The sequence below is a fragment of the Gobio gobio genome (assembly GCF_949357685.1).
Source record: "Gobio gobio genome assembly, chromosome: 4".
Taxonomy (NCBI): domain Eukaryota; kingdom Metazoa; phylum Chordata; class Actinopteri; order Cypriniformes; family Gobionidae; genus Gobio; species Gobio gobio.
The window spans coordinates 57,315,860-57,332,731 of NC_137100.1; the positions used below are offsets into that span (position 1 = coordinate 57,315,860).

The 16,872-nt window shown below is 37.2% G+C and overlaps 1 protein-coding gene across 1 annotated transcript in view; it reads right to left on the reverse strand.

The window, feature by feature from the left end:
* Positions 1–2,398: 2,398 nt before the first annotated feature.
* ppil2 (peptidylprolyl isomerase (cyclophilin)-like 2) overlaps positions 2,399–16,872 on the reverse strand; it is a 57,744-nt gene continuing 43,270 nt past the window's right edge. The window contains exon 21 of the mRNA XM_079814632.1: positions 2,399–2,556. The gene's annotated coding sequence lies outside the window, so the exon portion shown is untranslated. The remainder of the gene's footprint in view (positions 2,557–16,872) is intronic.

Here is a 16,872-nt window from a genome sequence, read left to right on the forward strand (position 1 = left end):
TTGAGCAGCAAATCAACATATTAAAAAGATTTCTGAAGGATCATCCGACACTGAATTTTCAGCTTTGCCATCACAGAAATAAATGACATTTTTAAAAATAAGTTATTGCAGTAATATTTTACAGTATTACTGTATTTTGTTCAAATAAACAGAGATCAAATAAGAGACTTGCCAACCTGTAACTTTAGTGTATCACTGCCCGCATGCAGTAATAATAAAATAATAACAGTAATTTGTAGAAAAAAGTTGATTTATGCACTGATAATTATTCAATATATAATGAATAATGCACTGCTGTTTAGATACAAACACTTTCCCGGACGTTAATTTTTATTTGCAAGAAAACTGATTTCTTGTCCAAATACAATATTATATTTTTGCCAACAATAATTCTCAGTTATTGGTGTTTTTTATTTTTCCAAAAGTAAATACCAGTTCTATCATATTAGTGAAAGCAGTTGCATGAACGCCTCTCTGTTCGTGTGCGGGAGGTCAGACAGACACACTCAAACAAGTACATACTGAGGACATGAGATGATGTCTTCACCTAGATTTGAGTCCTGATGACATAATGACTTCCTCCACCATAGCAGTTGTCTGGACATTGTGTCCCTGCAGAACAACTGTGCCAGAGTATCAGGAAACCCATTATACCAGACAGGGGACTGTTAGTTTGCTACTACAAAAAACAAGTCTAATACAGTATTGAGATTTGAGAACAGTCTCATCTTTTAAAAAAAAAAACATTTATTGGGATTTGTTGATCAATAGAAAGAGAAAAAAAATGAAATCTGCCATTTAACTAGTATCAGGCTCACATGGTAAACGCATGTACTGGGCTGTCTGGTGCACACATTATTGAACAAAACAAAGATTTTCTTAAAACGACGTTTCAGTGTAAATCTTTCTGATTTGGTCTGAGACATTCAGTATGTAAGCACATTTCTGTCTAAAAGGTTAATTGTGACTCACACAATTTGACTTTAGATTTCACAGTTTATGATGGAAGTCTACAACGACAGTTTATATCTACTAATTGTGACTTGAAGTAAAAAAAAAAAAAAAAAAGCATTTGAAATCTAAATCTTTTGTAACATTATAAATGTCTTTACTGTCACCTTTGATCAGTTTATTGCATCTGAATAATGGTACTCATTTCTGTCAAAGAAAACTTTTTTTTGAACAGTGTATCCCTAAACGTCACATAAAAACGGGTTATTCAAAAGTGTAGTGGGTCACTTGGCATGTCGAGCAAACAATCTAACTGAGATGTTGTTAGCCAGAGTGAATTGTAATCTGGAAATTTTATGATGGAAGTCTGGTTCATCTCTCCAAAAAAGAGGGATTTTCCGAGTGCTCTTCCTGTTTTCTCTCACGCTCTTGAGTATTTATAGGATGCTGTTCTATCTGCTGTATAACTGTATATCTACCCCGCTCTGTTAGTCTATGATTTCATTCTCACTCTTCCTCTCTGGAGTGTTTAAACAGATGAAGTGTCCAGAGTGCTTGGCTCCTACTAGCTTTTAGTACCACGGCTATTTTGGGCTGTTGATGACATCATCGGGAGGCCCAGGCAACAAGATTCACGATGCCATGACTCATAACCTGACACACACTTTATAACAATTAACATGACTTCATTGCCTGGCCACTGCCCTGGCAAATAAAATAAATATATACACGGATTCTTTAAAGGAATACTGCCATGCAAAGGCAAAACACTGCAATGTAGACCTACTGTAACAGACAGATTTGGCTCAACTAGATTTAGAGAAAATAAAAGCCATTTTTCTCAGTTTCTTTGCCAGTGTAGCTACTGCAACTTTCCTTTCCAAAATGAAATATATGGGTTATGGTATTTACTCGTAGTCACTGCATCCCATAAGGTTAAACTTTTCTCTTTCTGTCACGTCAATGTTTTATCAATCTAAATTGCTGTACATGTGATATATGATTGTTCCTTTACACATACACAATGTACAATTCACTTTTGCATGTGTATAGCAGTAAAAAGCACATATTCCCAAAACATTACAAATGAATAGTCACTATTTAATACCTTTTGCTCCATAATGTTCATGTTATCTGTGCTAATCATACTTTATATAACCCATGAGAGCTATACATAATGGCGATTAGACCTGTGTGTCATTGATTTCCTGTGTTTGGACAGGAAGTTGTCTTCCCCAATGATGTCACCACACTTTAGAATCCTACGCACTTCAGAGTGGGTCCAGCGCTCAACATCTTTTGTTACCATGGTGATGGCACTGACACATGTACTTGTTCTGTTTTGCGCACAAGTATTAAATGATACAGAAATTATCCTGATTCAAGCTTATGCCCTCAAGCGCAGGACTATGGTTATTGTTAAGTGAAAAAAAAGAGGGACAGAAATGCCTTGCGTAACTTTAATGTCGTTTGATGCCGGGTAGTTTATGGGGTTATTGAATGAGGGGGAACGGAGGGAAGGCTGGTGTTATTACTGTGCAGGGAAAGTAAAAAGATCTTTCACTCTGAGAGCAGCTGGTGGCATCTCTCCTCTCATCCACCCACCTAGAAAAACACAAACACGAGAGAAAGAGATGAAGGACACTGACAACTATAGCTGGGTCCCAAATGACGCACACACTATACACTGCACTTATACACTATGTATTTATGCACTATGTACTCAACCGTGTAGTGTATGAACTTCATATGGTAATTTTGTAATTCAGCATGAGTCTGATAGCCCCTCCCCCTTTGCTACCTAATTAAAGCTGCGACAGTCGAGTGCATGAAGTGTTCAACATTCCACACTTTGTTTTTTTTCCGTCAATTTAGTGCATCATCCGGGTATTTTAGGTGCATTTTTGGTGGAATTATCAGTGTGAACATACTACTTGCACTATTTATACTTAAAAATGTCATAGAATAAGTGCATATGTACGCGAATTGGGACGCACCTACTGTGTCTTTTTATTAAAGGATTAGTTTAGAAAACTAATGACTGAATGATCTGTTATTATTTACTCATCATCGTGTTGTTCCAAAACTGACTTTGTTCTCTGGAACACAAAAGATGAATTTTATGAGGAATATCCTGGTCACTCTTTACTATGAATGTGAGTGACGACAAGCTCCGAAATGTCCAAAACCGAAATAGTATTATAAATAGTTCTGTCATGACAACTCTCTGAGGGTTTGGCATGGTAAATGGATATGACAGTGATATGTTTGGTCTTATAGTAGTTAATAATAATCATACACACATCATAAAGGGTGGCCAGGATATTTTTCTAAAGAATTTATATTTTGGGTTCTAAAGAAGAATTTTTTCTTTCTTTCGCTAAAGTAGTTTTACTTGATTAATTCCGTCTTTACTTTAGTCTCCAACTCTTCATATTCTAAACTAATCAGTCAGTCTTGTTAATCTTTCCCTCAATCTGTTGTTTTGCTGTTTCTGATTTAAAGAAGAAACAAGTTAAGAAGAGAGGTTATAAAGAAATTAATACTTTTATTCAGCAAGTGATAGATAAGACATGTTACAAAAGATTTCTATTTCAAATAAATGTTGTTCCTTTAAACTTTCTATTAATCAAAGAATCCTGAAAAAAATGTACCACGGTACCACTAAAATATTAAGCAGCACAACAGTTTTTAACATTGATAAGAAGAATTTTTATTTTTGAGCAGCATATTACTATTAGAATGATTTCTGAAGGATCAGGTGACACTGAAGAGTAATGGTGCTGAAAATTAATTAACAGTTAAATTATTAAAATTAATGCGTAAAAGTACTGAATCATCCCCTCAGATTCAGAAAGAAAACAGTCGTACTCTCACACACTCCACCACCCGCTTGCTTCAATGTCAGGACAGAGGCCCCGTGATCCAGTCAAGCCAAGCTACTGGCATCATTCCAGATCCACAACAAACACACACACTCACACCGCCTAAACCTTCACTGCATTAGCTGAGAGAGCGAGAGGGAAAATGAAAGAGAGGAATAAAAACGAGTAGCTACACAAACTCCCTCTGCAGATCCGCATCATATGAAGTCAGGCTGGTGTCTCAATGCTGCATTAGTGATCCATTAGAAGTCACTGCCTCTAGGGTCAGCGCTAATGCTAAATTTAGCCGAGTGTTTATTTCAGGAGCAGCATGTGGTCCACACAAACACACACACACGCGCACACATGAAAAGTCTTACTGTGGGGAGACTGGTCTCTGCTGTAGCGGTAAAGAAAATATATAATTTGGCTGTGTGACCGTGCCAACAGAGAGGGCTGTTGAGAGACCCTCCCACTGATTGTGTACATATACTGTCATACAGAGGAAACACAGTCCCAGAGGCCCGCTGGGGAGAACTCAAATCCAGCTGCAGGTCTTATGGGCCTCATTGATTTCAGTCATGTCCACACTGCTTGCTTGGAGAAATTATTTTTAAAAGAAACAAAAATATAAATTAAATGGTAGCACTTTACAATTTGTAAACTATTTTAGTCAACTTAAACTAACAATCAACAATTCATTAATCTTAATTTCATGAAGATCTATCTGTTAATATTATTTCATGCATTCTGAAATAACGTGATGTAACAAACGAGACCTTGTTGTAAAGTGTTAACAAAAATATGCTAATATTATGCCACCTTCTTTAGGTTAAATTATACTTCAGCGATTTAACATTAAGCTTTGTATCAGTAGAAACCCGGTAGTATATTCGAATTATCGTAGAAGGATTTTTTGGCCAGAGGCTAGAGACTACAGCCAGTAGTAGGAGCTGTTCCGCAGGTTATCAACCCGGCCACAGCAGAGGGATCTCACTCACAGAATGTAAATGAGCATGGCCGCTCGGATTGGGCATTAACGATTCGGGGCAAAACGAGTGGTTCAACTTTTCAATGAATTCCTATGAAAGTGGAGTGGCCTCATAGGGCAGCGAAGCAAGTGCATTGTGGGAGTTGTTGTCTTTCATCCACATGAGACAAAAATACAAAAGGCACCAAATTTTAAAATAATTTCACATTTCTACTACATAAATGACCCAGTTTAAATACACATTCATCTTCCCAGCACTGAAGTACTCCTTTAAGGCAGTCACATGTAACCATTAAAAGGCAATCAGAATGCATTGCAATTATCTGAAAAATACTTTTTATATACAAGATTTTTATTTACATCTCATTTCTTTTTAGCAATTGTTTTAGTTAACATATTAAGTATACTGTAAATTATTATTTTTTTAAATTACGTTTTTTTGCGCACCAAAAAAAAGTGAAAACCGTAATATTGAGAACTATTCTTGCAGTTTAAAATAACCGTATTCTATTTGAATATATTTATTCATGTGATGCAAAGCTGAATTTTCAGCATCATTACTCCAGTCTTCAGTGTCACATGATCCTTCAGAAATCATTCTAATGTGCTGATTCGCTGCTCAAGAAACATTTATGATTTTTTTAATCAATGTTAAAAATAGTTAATGACGTGTTAAAAACCGAAGTCACCTTGTTTTGCATGTTCACATATATGAATAATCATTGAAGTGTATTATACACTGCAAAAATAACCTAGCCTGACAAGCTAGACCCACATCAAGATGTTGGGTCTGGAAACTCACCATTGGCAGGGCTCAATCCGAGGGGCAGGATAAACGGTTGTCTTTCAAATTCCATCTGCACGCAATTGGATATCGCCATGAGCGCCACAACCAACCAGAGCGAAGAAGAAGGTGAAGCCGAGCTAACGTTAGTTGATAGACTTTCGCGTATCCGGTCGGCAAAACTGCGAACATATCATCTTTTCTTAAGAATGACTTCAGTGCCGTTCTTTGTTCTTTTCTCAAAAAAAAAGCTTAAGTCCAAGTCTTCCAGAGTCGCAGCCAAAGCCGGTTCAAAAGACTGCTGTTCGTCAGCTTCTTTGTTTACGAGTAGCATGCGGAACCTCCGTCCGCAACTCTGCCGTGACGTGCCGTCATTATGTTAAGCCCGCCCACCGACTCTACACACGCTGTGATTGGCCTGACCAGAGTTTGTTTTTTCCAGCTCTCAGGTCTACCGAGAGTTGCTAGAGTACACTCGCGACAAAATACATTTTCTGCCGCTAGGGTGCGTCTAGATGTCTAGGCTAAAAATAAACTGTATTTGACCAAAATTCCAGAATCGTCAGCAAGCTGACTATACAGGGTGTGGTGAATGATATGGTTGTCAATGAATGGGATGCTAAATATAATGTTGGCTTTAATAAGATTGCCTGGTGTCCTCCATGGTTCCTGTACTTTCCGGCAACAAAGCACTTGAATGCGACAAGCTCGTTATCACGACTTCAGAATTGGGAAGTAGGACATTTCCAATAGCATGTGAATCAAAGCGTGAACTCATGAACCTGTATATGGCCGTTGGACGGAAGTGATGGTTTACAATTAAAAAAAAAGTTTACAATATACTTTAGTTCTGCCCTAGTGAACATCACCACTACCTACCACTAAAATGTTGTCGTCATGCCATGTTGATAACATATGTTTTAATGTTGCTAAAAGGAATTCTGGAGGTAAAAATGTTCTATATATAAAAGGAATCTTTCATTGACAGTGGAGTTCAGATCGCTGATGATTTATATTTATTAGCCTACTACAAGAACATTTTCATGTATTTGGTTCTGTCTATATTTTCACCTCTGAATAAGGAATCTGAAACCAGAGCAGTGACGCAGGACAAACCCTACGCTGGTAATACACAAAACTCAAGTATATTGAATGCATTGACCTTAGATCCTCTCCTGGGCTTTGCACAAAGAAAAAGCTGTGTACTGGCAGTGATGCGGTCGGGTCTCTGATTTATATGGAGGGAGAGACGCGTAAACAGGCAGGAAAGCAGGCAGACAGATAGTGACAGCACCAGGGGTGACTCATCCCTTCAGAAGGATAATAACAGCTGAAAGAGGGGAACGCGCAACGAGCGGCCAATACTCTTTCCGAGTGCTTTAGAACATGATGTTTTATGGCTTTCCATTATTCCAAAGTCCCGTATTCCACTCATTTATCCACGTTACAACATGAGATATGAACAAGAATATGAGCTTGTGATGGGTCTTAACACATTAGTGTTGGTGACTTTTGATTAACGCATAGGACTAAGGAGTGAGTGTCAGCCGCGAGACACCGAGAGCACGATCCGCACGACCACTAAACGTGGACAGCTGTTATCCAGTTACTCAGAGACAACAATAAATGAGTATTTGCAGTGCATTAAGCTTCCATAATGTCACATGCTGTATATTTCAATTAGAATACTTGCATAAATACTTAGCCATTATTTATGCTGTAGTTAAGCATGAACACACCGGAACGTGTCTTTAGTAGTACTGTACTGCATAACCTGGCCACAATTACTGGCTTATTCTGGTGAATAAACTTGAACATCACTTAATGAGTTCCATACAAATAAAAAAATAATGAAAGTGGATATACTTTTCGCTTTAGAACAGGGGGTCAAATTGTCTTTACTACACAATTTTAGCAATTTATTACTCAACTGTAAAAGCAGCATTATTTAAACAATGATTCATATTGTTCAGTTTACTTAATAAACGGTAAAACACAGAAATATAACATTATGCAAATCATTTACTACACAATTTTTCAAGTTGTAAATAATTGTTAAAAGGGGTGACTCATTTCAACAGTCCACTTTAGACATTCTACTAACTACTAGTAACTTTGCAACTACATGTCAACTTACTCTATTAACCCGCTACACCTAACAGTCGACTAATACTCTAATGACTAATGAGTATTAGAGTACTATAGTGGAAAAGGAATGTTAAAAGTTGACTATCAAATGAAGTGTAACCCCAAATGGGGTTCTTTACCATACATTCAGTTAATCATTAATTATTGGCTTATTTATCCTTCAAATGTTTGATAAGTTGTAAATAATTCTAATATGCCCTTAATATATGTTCAGTCAACCATTAATTACTGGTTTGTTTAAGCTGAACTAATGCAAAAATAATGACTTTACTATATGTTCAGTTAATCATCAACTAGCAGTGTGTTAATGTAGCCTGGTCCTACCAGACTCTCATACATTTCATTTGAAATGCACAGAGAGTCTGGCCACTCTCCATTGACAAGCGTTTACTTCCATGAGGGCGGGTTCTCTGAAGTTTAAAACTATAGAGATTGCTAATGTGTCGTCATCATGACATATTCCCAGTGGTGAACGCAAAGCATTTTGGGAATCCGTGGCACAAATGGGCGCCAGACTTCTTTGCATGGAGGGAAGAACGCGGTGTTCAAGATGCCGTCTACCTGCTGTGTTATAAACTGAACTGCAATAGTCATTCTCGCGATAGAAGTGGCATAAAGAACGGGATATCCTTTTATCGTTTTCCAGCGTGGAAAAAATAATAGTACAAGCCATGTTTCAGAGGTGACAAAGGCGACGAATATTTTATTGCGAGTGTACACAAATATAAGTAAACACTTTGCGGTTTGAATGATGTCCTGTATGAACAAAATGATGGAGTATGTTTTTATGTTTCCACTGTTCGATTGCACTCTCACACGCTGGTTTGTTGAATTCTGACTGCATGCAGATCAATGAGAGAGAGCGAGGAGTGTGGTGCTTAAAAAAATTAGCATACCTTTGAACGGACAACAGTTTTCTGCCCCACTTTTACAATCTCCAGGTCCTGAACCCATCCATCTGTAAAAAAGACCTGGGCCTGCAGCAGCGCCTTGAAGTTACTGAAAACTTAATATCATGTAGTTGTATGGGTGCTGGAAGTTGGGCAACAGTTTGACGTCCCTTGACCAGTCGCTCAGCTCTTAAGGATCCAGTCCTTTGATTCCCTTTATTTTCTCATCATATCTCGTCTTTGCATTAGGATTTAGTTTAGTTTTAGGTAGTGATGCACCGAAATGAATTCTGGGCCGAAACCGAAAATTTAGGATCCACTTGGCCGAAAATGGCTTCTTTTAAAAACGTATACTAAAAAATATATATATATATATATATTAGGGCTGCAGCTATCGATTCTTTTTGTAATCGATTAATCTAGCACTTAATCGACCGATTAATCGGATGCAATTTTTTTCATGTGTTTTTAAACAACCAAAACAAATAATGCATAACGAAAATGAAGAGGAAAAGCAATAATTTATTAATATGCACAGCAGGTTTCATGCTGTAATCTAGCCCTAACATCAAAGTAAATATCTTGTATTTAGATTTCTACACCTGCAGCATTTACCATTAGACTACTAACAAATAATATTTCATATGTGGTGAGCGTGAGCCTATTTGCTATGGTAACCTAGCAACCTGTGTCTGTGTGTGTGTGAGGCTTCATTGCAGTTTGGTACAGCAGAAATACATACATTCATTTTTAATAGAACGCTGCATTTGGCTTGCATCACTTGCATTGCGGTGCATTTTAGGTGAAGCATCCGTTTGAAAAATCGCGTCAGATCACGTCCCGGTGTATACAGTGAATGCTGAAATTATTGTTGCGTGGCTACATAAAAGTTTAAGCATATGTGATGCATTGCCACGATTGGTCTGACTGGCGCGAGAGATAGAGGAGGGTGCTTGCGCGTGTGTGTGTGTGTGTGTGTGTGTGTGTTACTGATTTTCTACTATCAGTTCTGCGCTGCTCTCCGCGCGCGATCTTCACGCGAAAAGAGGTCATGCCTTCAAGGCGCGCGCTCGTTGTCAAAGACGCGACACGGCTCAACTCTCCGTGTCACAGAAAAAAGCTGAGCACTGAACGGATACGTTTTCCGTATTGTTGTTTTAGCATAGTGCACAACCGCTTCAATGTTCAAACTGGCAAGGCTTTAAAAGCATTTACTTGACAAACTTTATGAGGATGAAAGTGGAAGCGATCTGGCTTTGGGGCTTGCGCGCGCCGTGTGTGTGTGTGTGGCAGCTATAAGAACGGTAATCAACTTACATAAACTGTGTAAAACATGCAGTTACTATAGTGATTCTGGGCATCTAGAATTTAAACTAAATTCAAAATGTATCATGCGCTATGGCGTGCTTCCTGAACATTTAACAGCGGTCTGTGTGAATCAGATCCTGCGCGTCATAGGAATTTAACGAGGCTTCGAGGCAGAATTTTTGCCTCGAGGAATTTTTGTAATCGAGTTAATCGAGTAACTCGATGAATCGTTTCAGCCCTAATATATATATATATATATATATATAAATTTTAATTGAATTAAATCGCATCAATTCACAGAAATTCAATTTGGCCAACTGAAAAATTTAGATGTGATCGGTCACTAGAAAATTTATATAAATATATATATTAGGTATAGCTTGAATTTAATGGATCTGAAATGAAAAAAAAAAAAAAAAAAATCACGAACCAATAGAGTAATCAAACTTTTAAGTTGCATAACAAAACCTAAAATATTTTTAACAATAAATATAAATAATAATACCAAATAATATAATCCTTCAAGTTTTGTTCCATCAAATAAAATCGTTTTTTAACAGTTGTGCAAAAAAAGATCCACAATTATCTGAATAACTGCACACAAAATCACAGAATGGTTCTCATTAAGAACATGAGATGCTACACTCACTGTCTGTCACTGTTCTCCGGGAAATATGGCATTTGGGGGTAAAATGTTTTTTTTTTTTTTGGCAGGGTTGCCTGCTAAAATTCGCATTCCTGGGTCTAAATATCACATAATTGGGATCGCTTCAACCCGCGGACATGGAAAAACATCCCGGGAAAACCGTGGACTTGGCAACACTGCTTGGGGCAGATAAATACCTGCGTGCAATCCGCGCAAGCAATGGAAAGCGGCCTTCGTTCGCGCGTCAGTAGTCAAGGGGATTGTCGCTTCTGGCAATGGGTAGTTCAGCTGGATACGTCTCTACGCGGTAAAAAAAAAAAATCCGGTCACCAATTGAAAATTTTCTAGTGACAGATCACATCTAAATTTTTTAGTTGGCCAAATTGAATTTCTTGAATTTTAATTGAATTAAATCGCATCAATTCACAGAAATTCAATTTGGCCAACTGAAAAATTTAGATGTGATCGGTCACTAGAAAATTTTCAATTGGAGACCTGAATTTTTTTTACAGTGTATTTCTCATACCGCTGACATGCTTAATCTTTGATAGGCAGATGCGTCGCGCGATAACCGCTCGACCGTGAGTGAAACCTAAGCACTTGCGCACGGATGGGAGGGGCGCGTGACATTCACTTTCGGTTTGCCCGAAACCGATAATGGCATTGGCATGACATGGTGTGGCCGAAAATTTCGGTGCACCCCTAGTTTTAGGCGATCTGGTCCGACAATGTTTTCTTTAGCCTGCTGCATTTTGTTGGATTATATTCTGTTTTTCTCTCTAATTTTTAATTATTTTCATGCCAGAGCACTAGCCTGCTATGCCAGGCCATGTAAACGGGCCAAACATACCCATAATTCTTTGCGTTCTGATGACGTTGCCGCCCAGCTGGTCACATGTCTTAGCGATCTCTATTGGATCTGCCCAGTGCCACTCTGGATCTGTCATAACCAATCGCTAACGTTTGGTCGTGACGTATGTCATGCGCCGTTCGCCTCTGTTTCTCACATGGAAATCCGTAAAAATAACTGCAGATTGTGCACGCCACCTCAGTGATAAAACCTTGTGCATTCGGATTGGGATTTATTCACAGTGGAGGAGAGTTTTGTGATCGGGAACGCGCTGCTCACGTGGTCCATAACATACTGTAAATAAAATATCATATGCTTGGTATGATAAGAATAAATGCTGCTGTAAATAACGGCCCAATTCAAATGTTTACGTGCTTTTCTTATTTTTTGAGCGTGATGAAATATATTGCTCTTGAAAATGCTTGCCAGCATTTATAGAAACACAAGTCTAGAAATGCATCCAAATGACTGCGAAGAGCGGCCGTACGGTGCTCCGCAGTGGTCAAAAAGGATATAAACAGTGAATTTTGAAGTGATGTATCCTTGAAAACACGACCTTGGTGTTTGTCTAAAACAGTAGGTAATTCGGCCAGGGAATTTTATGCGGGTGGTGGGAGACGGATGGCAATAAAATCACTGACTAGCCCCTATAAATGATGACGACTGCCTTACGACCGCACGCGAAACAATCAACTTACTGGGGCTTCAGCCAACTCCTTCACCACTAACGGAGTGAGCTGGAAAATCAAACTTTTCCCGGGACACAACATCATGGCCTCCAAAAAAACTTCAAAGATTGTTCTTGCTCTGGCTTTAACGTCTGGATATTCGGCAGCGGTGCCACAACGGAATGAATGGGTTCGCTCGCATCTTTCTCCACCGCCATCACTGAACTACAACTCAAACTAGCGCACGAGTCACGACATCAACGCCATCGTTCTCAGCCACTCCCTCTGTTCGCTGATTGGACCGGTAAAAATTTGTTCGGAGAAAACCTAAGAATATACCGCAGTCCCAGACTGAGTACTGAAGGAAAATGAAAATTGAGCGGAAGTACGTAGGAGGGCGGAGCCAGGTTGGTGTTAATGCTTAACTACCGCATAATTACAGACCCTTAAAATAAAGTGTTACCAATGTTTCTTAAGCAGCAAATCAGCATATTAGAAAGATTTCAGATCATGTGAAATCGCCTCTTACTGGGTGTGATTGTTCAGTACATGGTGTTTAATTTTTTTTCATAATATTGGATAATTGGTCATTAGGGTTAAGCCTTAATTATTCACTTTTAGTCAATATATTTTGTTTTCTATTTGACTATTTTAAAATATTTATTCCTGTGTTGGCAAAGATGAATTTTCAGCATCATTACTCCAAGTCTTCAGCTTTTCCTCCTTCTACCATTTTTCAGCAAAGAGACAGTCTCACCCCAAACCCAAGCTTCCATTTTCACTGACTAACAAACACATTTTTTACTCTGCTTAGAGTCTAGAGCTGTCACAGGAACAGGTGTGATTTCTCAGGACACCAGACATTTCAGTCGTCTGACAAGATATGTTATGCTTAAAGAAAATGCTTACAGCAGCTACTGTATAAGAAACTAAATAGAGTCAAATTAGTTTTTATATGGTCTTTAAAGTATTACTAGCTAATATTCGATCAGTGTTCATTTGGCGATGCTATGAATTGTTAAAATGACAGACTTCTATCAGAGAGAGAGAGAGAGAGACACAATAGATGCACACATTTTGTGCCTCAGGCACTTTTTACAGCCGACACAAATGCCAGCTGAGGCTCGACAAACCAATTCTGCCTCATTCGTCTCTCTCCATCCATCCATCTATATATTTATCTAACACACGCGCTCCCTTTCTGCATCTAATATAATGTGTATGCGAGAAGAATCTGTCAGTCGCACCTCTGAAGCATAGTCAAACTTGCATGGCATTTGTATGACCAAAGAAGGATGCAAAAGTAGAATTAAAGGGGTGATGAACTGAGAAATCAACTTTCCCTTGAGCTTTTTGATATGTAAAAGGTCATGGTAATATAAGAATATCCTGTGAGTTTCAGAGCTGAAAACTTCCTTGTTAGTCAAAGAAAAGCTTTTATTGACACCAGGCCTAGAAAACGAGAGCTCTCAGAATAAGCGGATCTCTTGCGTAATAGGACCTAGACGCCGCCTCTACAGATAAATATGCTTCTGTAGCCCCGCCCACCGACTCGTGAGCTAAGGATTGTCCCTGCATAAGCTTCCTTCTGAACACACACTTGTGTGAGTAGGCTAAAACATGTGTTAGTTTTGCATAACATTACAGATCGTTTGAAATCTATTGATTACATACCTTAGCACACTGTCACGGGGGGAGAAGGTGTTATTGAATTGGTTCACTCATGATTGGACTTGTAACGTTATGGGCCAGGTGCGTGAGTGTGTGAGATTTAATCATTGTGTTTGTTTGATATTTTGCGAGTCCTCTGAGCATTTCCCCCAGATTCCTGGGACAGACTGTAGCCGAAGCTCATTAAATATGCAAATCTTATCCAATCCTAGCCGTGGGCGTTTACTTCCAAGTGTTCAGTGCGGCACGCCCATCAAATGCGAGTGTTTTTCAGAGAGGCTCAAAACCAAGGCAGAAAATAGCCTATTACTTATTCATTATGATGTTTTTTTAATGTAAAAACCACACAAACGTCATAAGTTGACCTCAGACAACAGTATAATATTTTTTTTAAAAAGCCAGTTCATGACACATTTAAGTAAAATAACAGTGGAAATTGAGTAAACAAGCATTAACAAATAATTTGAAAAAGAAAATCTAAAACAAAATATACAAAAATCATTATTAAAAATCATTTTCTAAAATAAAACAAATTGAATCAAATACTATAATAAAATTATCACCAAAAAATGAAAATCATAAAACAAAGACAAATGTTTATAAAATAAAAAGTAGAATATTAATATCCTACAGTAAAATACTATTTAAAGTAAATTAAATCCTAAAATAATTATCACAATAATAAAAAGCAAAAACAAAAATGACGTTTATCAAACAAAAAGCAAAAATATCCTACGATAAAATACAATTTAAAGTAAATTAAATGAAATGAATACTAAAATAAAATTAAATATTAAAATAATTATAAAATAAAAACATTTCTAAAAAACTTTAAATAATATTTTATTGTAGGATATATTTTTAAAGTAAATTAAATAAAAACTAAAATTAAATTAAATATTAAAATAAAATTATAAAATTAAAAATATAATATCCTACAATAAAATACTATTTAAAGTAAATTAAATGAAAAATACTAAAATTAAATAAAACATTTCTTAAATAAACTTTAAATAGTATTTTACTGTAGGATATTATATTTTTAAAGTTTATTTTAGAAATGTTTTTATTTTATAATTTTATTTTAATATTTTATTTTAGTATTTATATCATTTAATTTACTTTAAAAATATAATATCCTACAATAAAATACTATTTAAAGGTTATTTTAGAAATGTTTTTAAGTAAATTAAATGAGGTTTTTTTTTAAAATAAATTTATTTTTCATTTTGTATTTTATTTCATTAACTGTATACAATTTTTATTTATTTTAAAAAACAACAACTTAAATTATAAAACAATGAAAAATACATTTATTTAAAAAAAATTCTCATGTTGTTGTTTTTTACAATAAATAAAAATTGTATACAGTTAATGAAATAAAATACAAAATGAAAAATAAAATCATATGTAATAAAAATACGATTTAATTTTAACGACAAATCTATTAAATTAAACAAACAAAAGTGTGTTCTGCACTCTGCACTCATCTCTTTCATACTCAGGAGGTATCATAATGACACCAAATTCTCAAACAAGAACTCGGAGCTCAAATACAAGATATCCCAGCAGCTCTTTCACAAACACATGTGCAGTGCTGATGGTCGGCACTGGTGGGGTGGCAGGGGACCAGACAGGGCTGGAAAGTTCCCAACTGTCAGCACCTGCTCCTGCCATTGTCACCTATTCTGTCAGCAAAACAGCCCGTGAGAGGCAGACACACACACACACACACACACACACACACACACACACAGCCCCATATCAGCTGATTCCCAGGACAGATCTGTCAGTCTTCTCCCTCAGAAACACACACATCAGTGATGACCACTGATCATTTTTCATTGAACAGCTGTATCTTCATTGAACAGCTGTATCATCGATCCACAGAGAGCATCTGCAACAACGATTCGACTCACTGTCCAACAAATTCAAACACACCAATGTGATGACCCATTCAGAACAGCTGACACATCCGATCCACACAACACGCGTCAGGATCATTTATTCAGCCTTATGTCTTTTAAAAGTCGATTGTTTTGGCTGCTCTTTCCAAACAATGGACACTTCACATAATTTGCACTTACACTGTACCATGCCAGCTCATGGAGACGTTGAGGAAGCGGCTCAGGCTTTAAATAAGGGAAATCATTTGTCTCAATGCCAAAGTCAAGTCACATGCCGTCCACCATCACAGTTTAAACATAATCCATAGAGACTCTGGCATTCAGACATCAAAGAAATGGCACCAAACATGACGTGTTCCTGGAAGCTGTGTAAGGAGCAGATGGGTGCTGCTTCACTGAAGGAATGTACACAATAACAGACACTGGACTCTAATACTCTTAGAAATGAACAGAACTATACAACTATCAGAACGTTATCATCCTCCTTAAAATTAATCTGCTTCTTTCCTCTGACTTAAGATGAGTTCATCCATCCATCAATCTATCTATCATTCTTTCTACCTATCCATTTTTCTATCTTTGTCCATCTTTCTATCCCTGTCATTCTATCCATCGTTCTTTCTGTCATTCCATCTATCTATCTCTGTCGTTCTTTCTATCTCTCTCCATCCATCTTTCTATCTGCTGTTCTATCTGTCTGTCTATCATTCTTTCTTTCTCTGTCATTCTATCTTTCTTTCTCTGTCGTTCTATCTATCTGTCTATCATTCTTTCTATCTCTTTCCATCCATCTTTCTATCTCTGTCATTCTATCCATCTCTCTCTGTCTGTCTATTTATCTATCGTTCTTTCTGTCTCTGTCCATCCAGCCATCTTTCTATCTGTCATTCTATCCATCTGTCTGTCTATCTATCTGTCGTTCTTTCTATCTCTCTTCATCCATCTTTCTATCTATCGTTCTTTCTATCTTTGTCCATCCATCCCTCTTTCTATCCCTGTCATTCATTCTATCCATCGTTCTGTCATTCCATCTATCTATCTGTCGTTCTTTCTATCTCTCTTCATCCATCTTTCTATCCATCATTCTTTCTATCTTTGTCTATCATCCATCGTTCTATCTATCTATCTGTCTGTCTATCATTCTTTCTTTCTCTGTCGTTCTATCTATCTGTCTGTCTATCATTCTTTCTATCT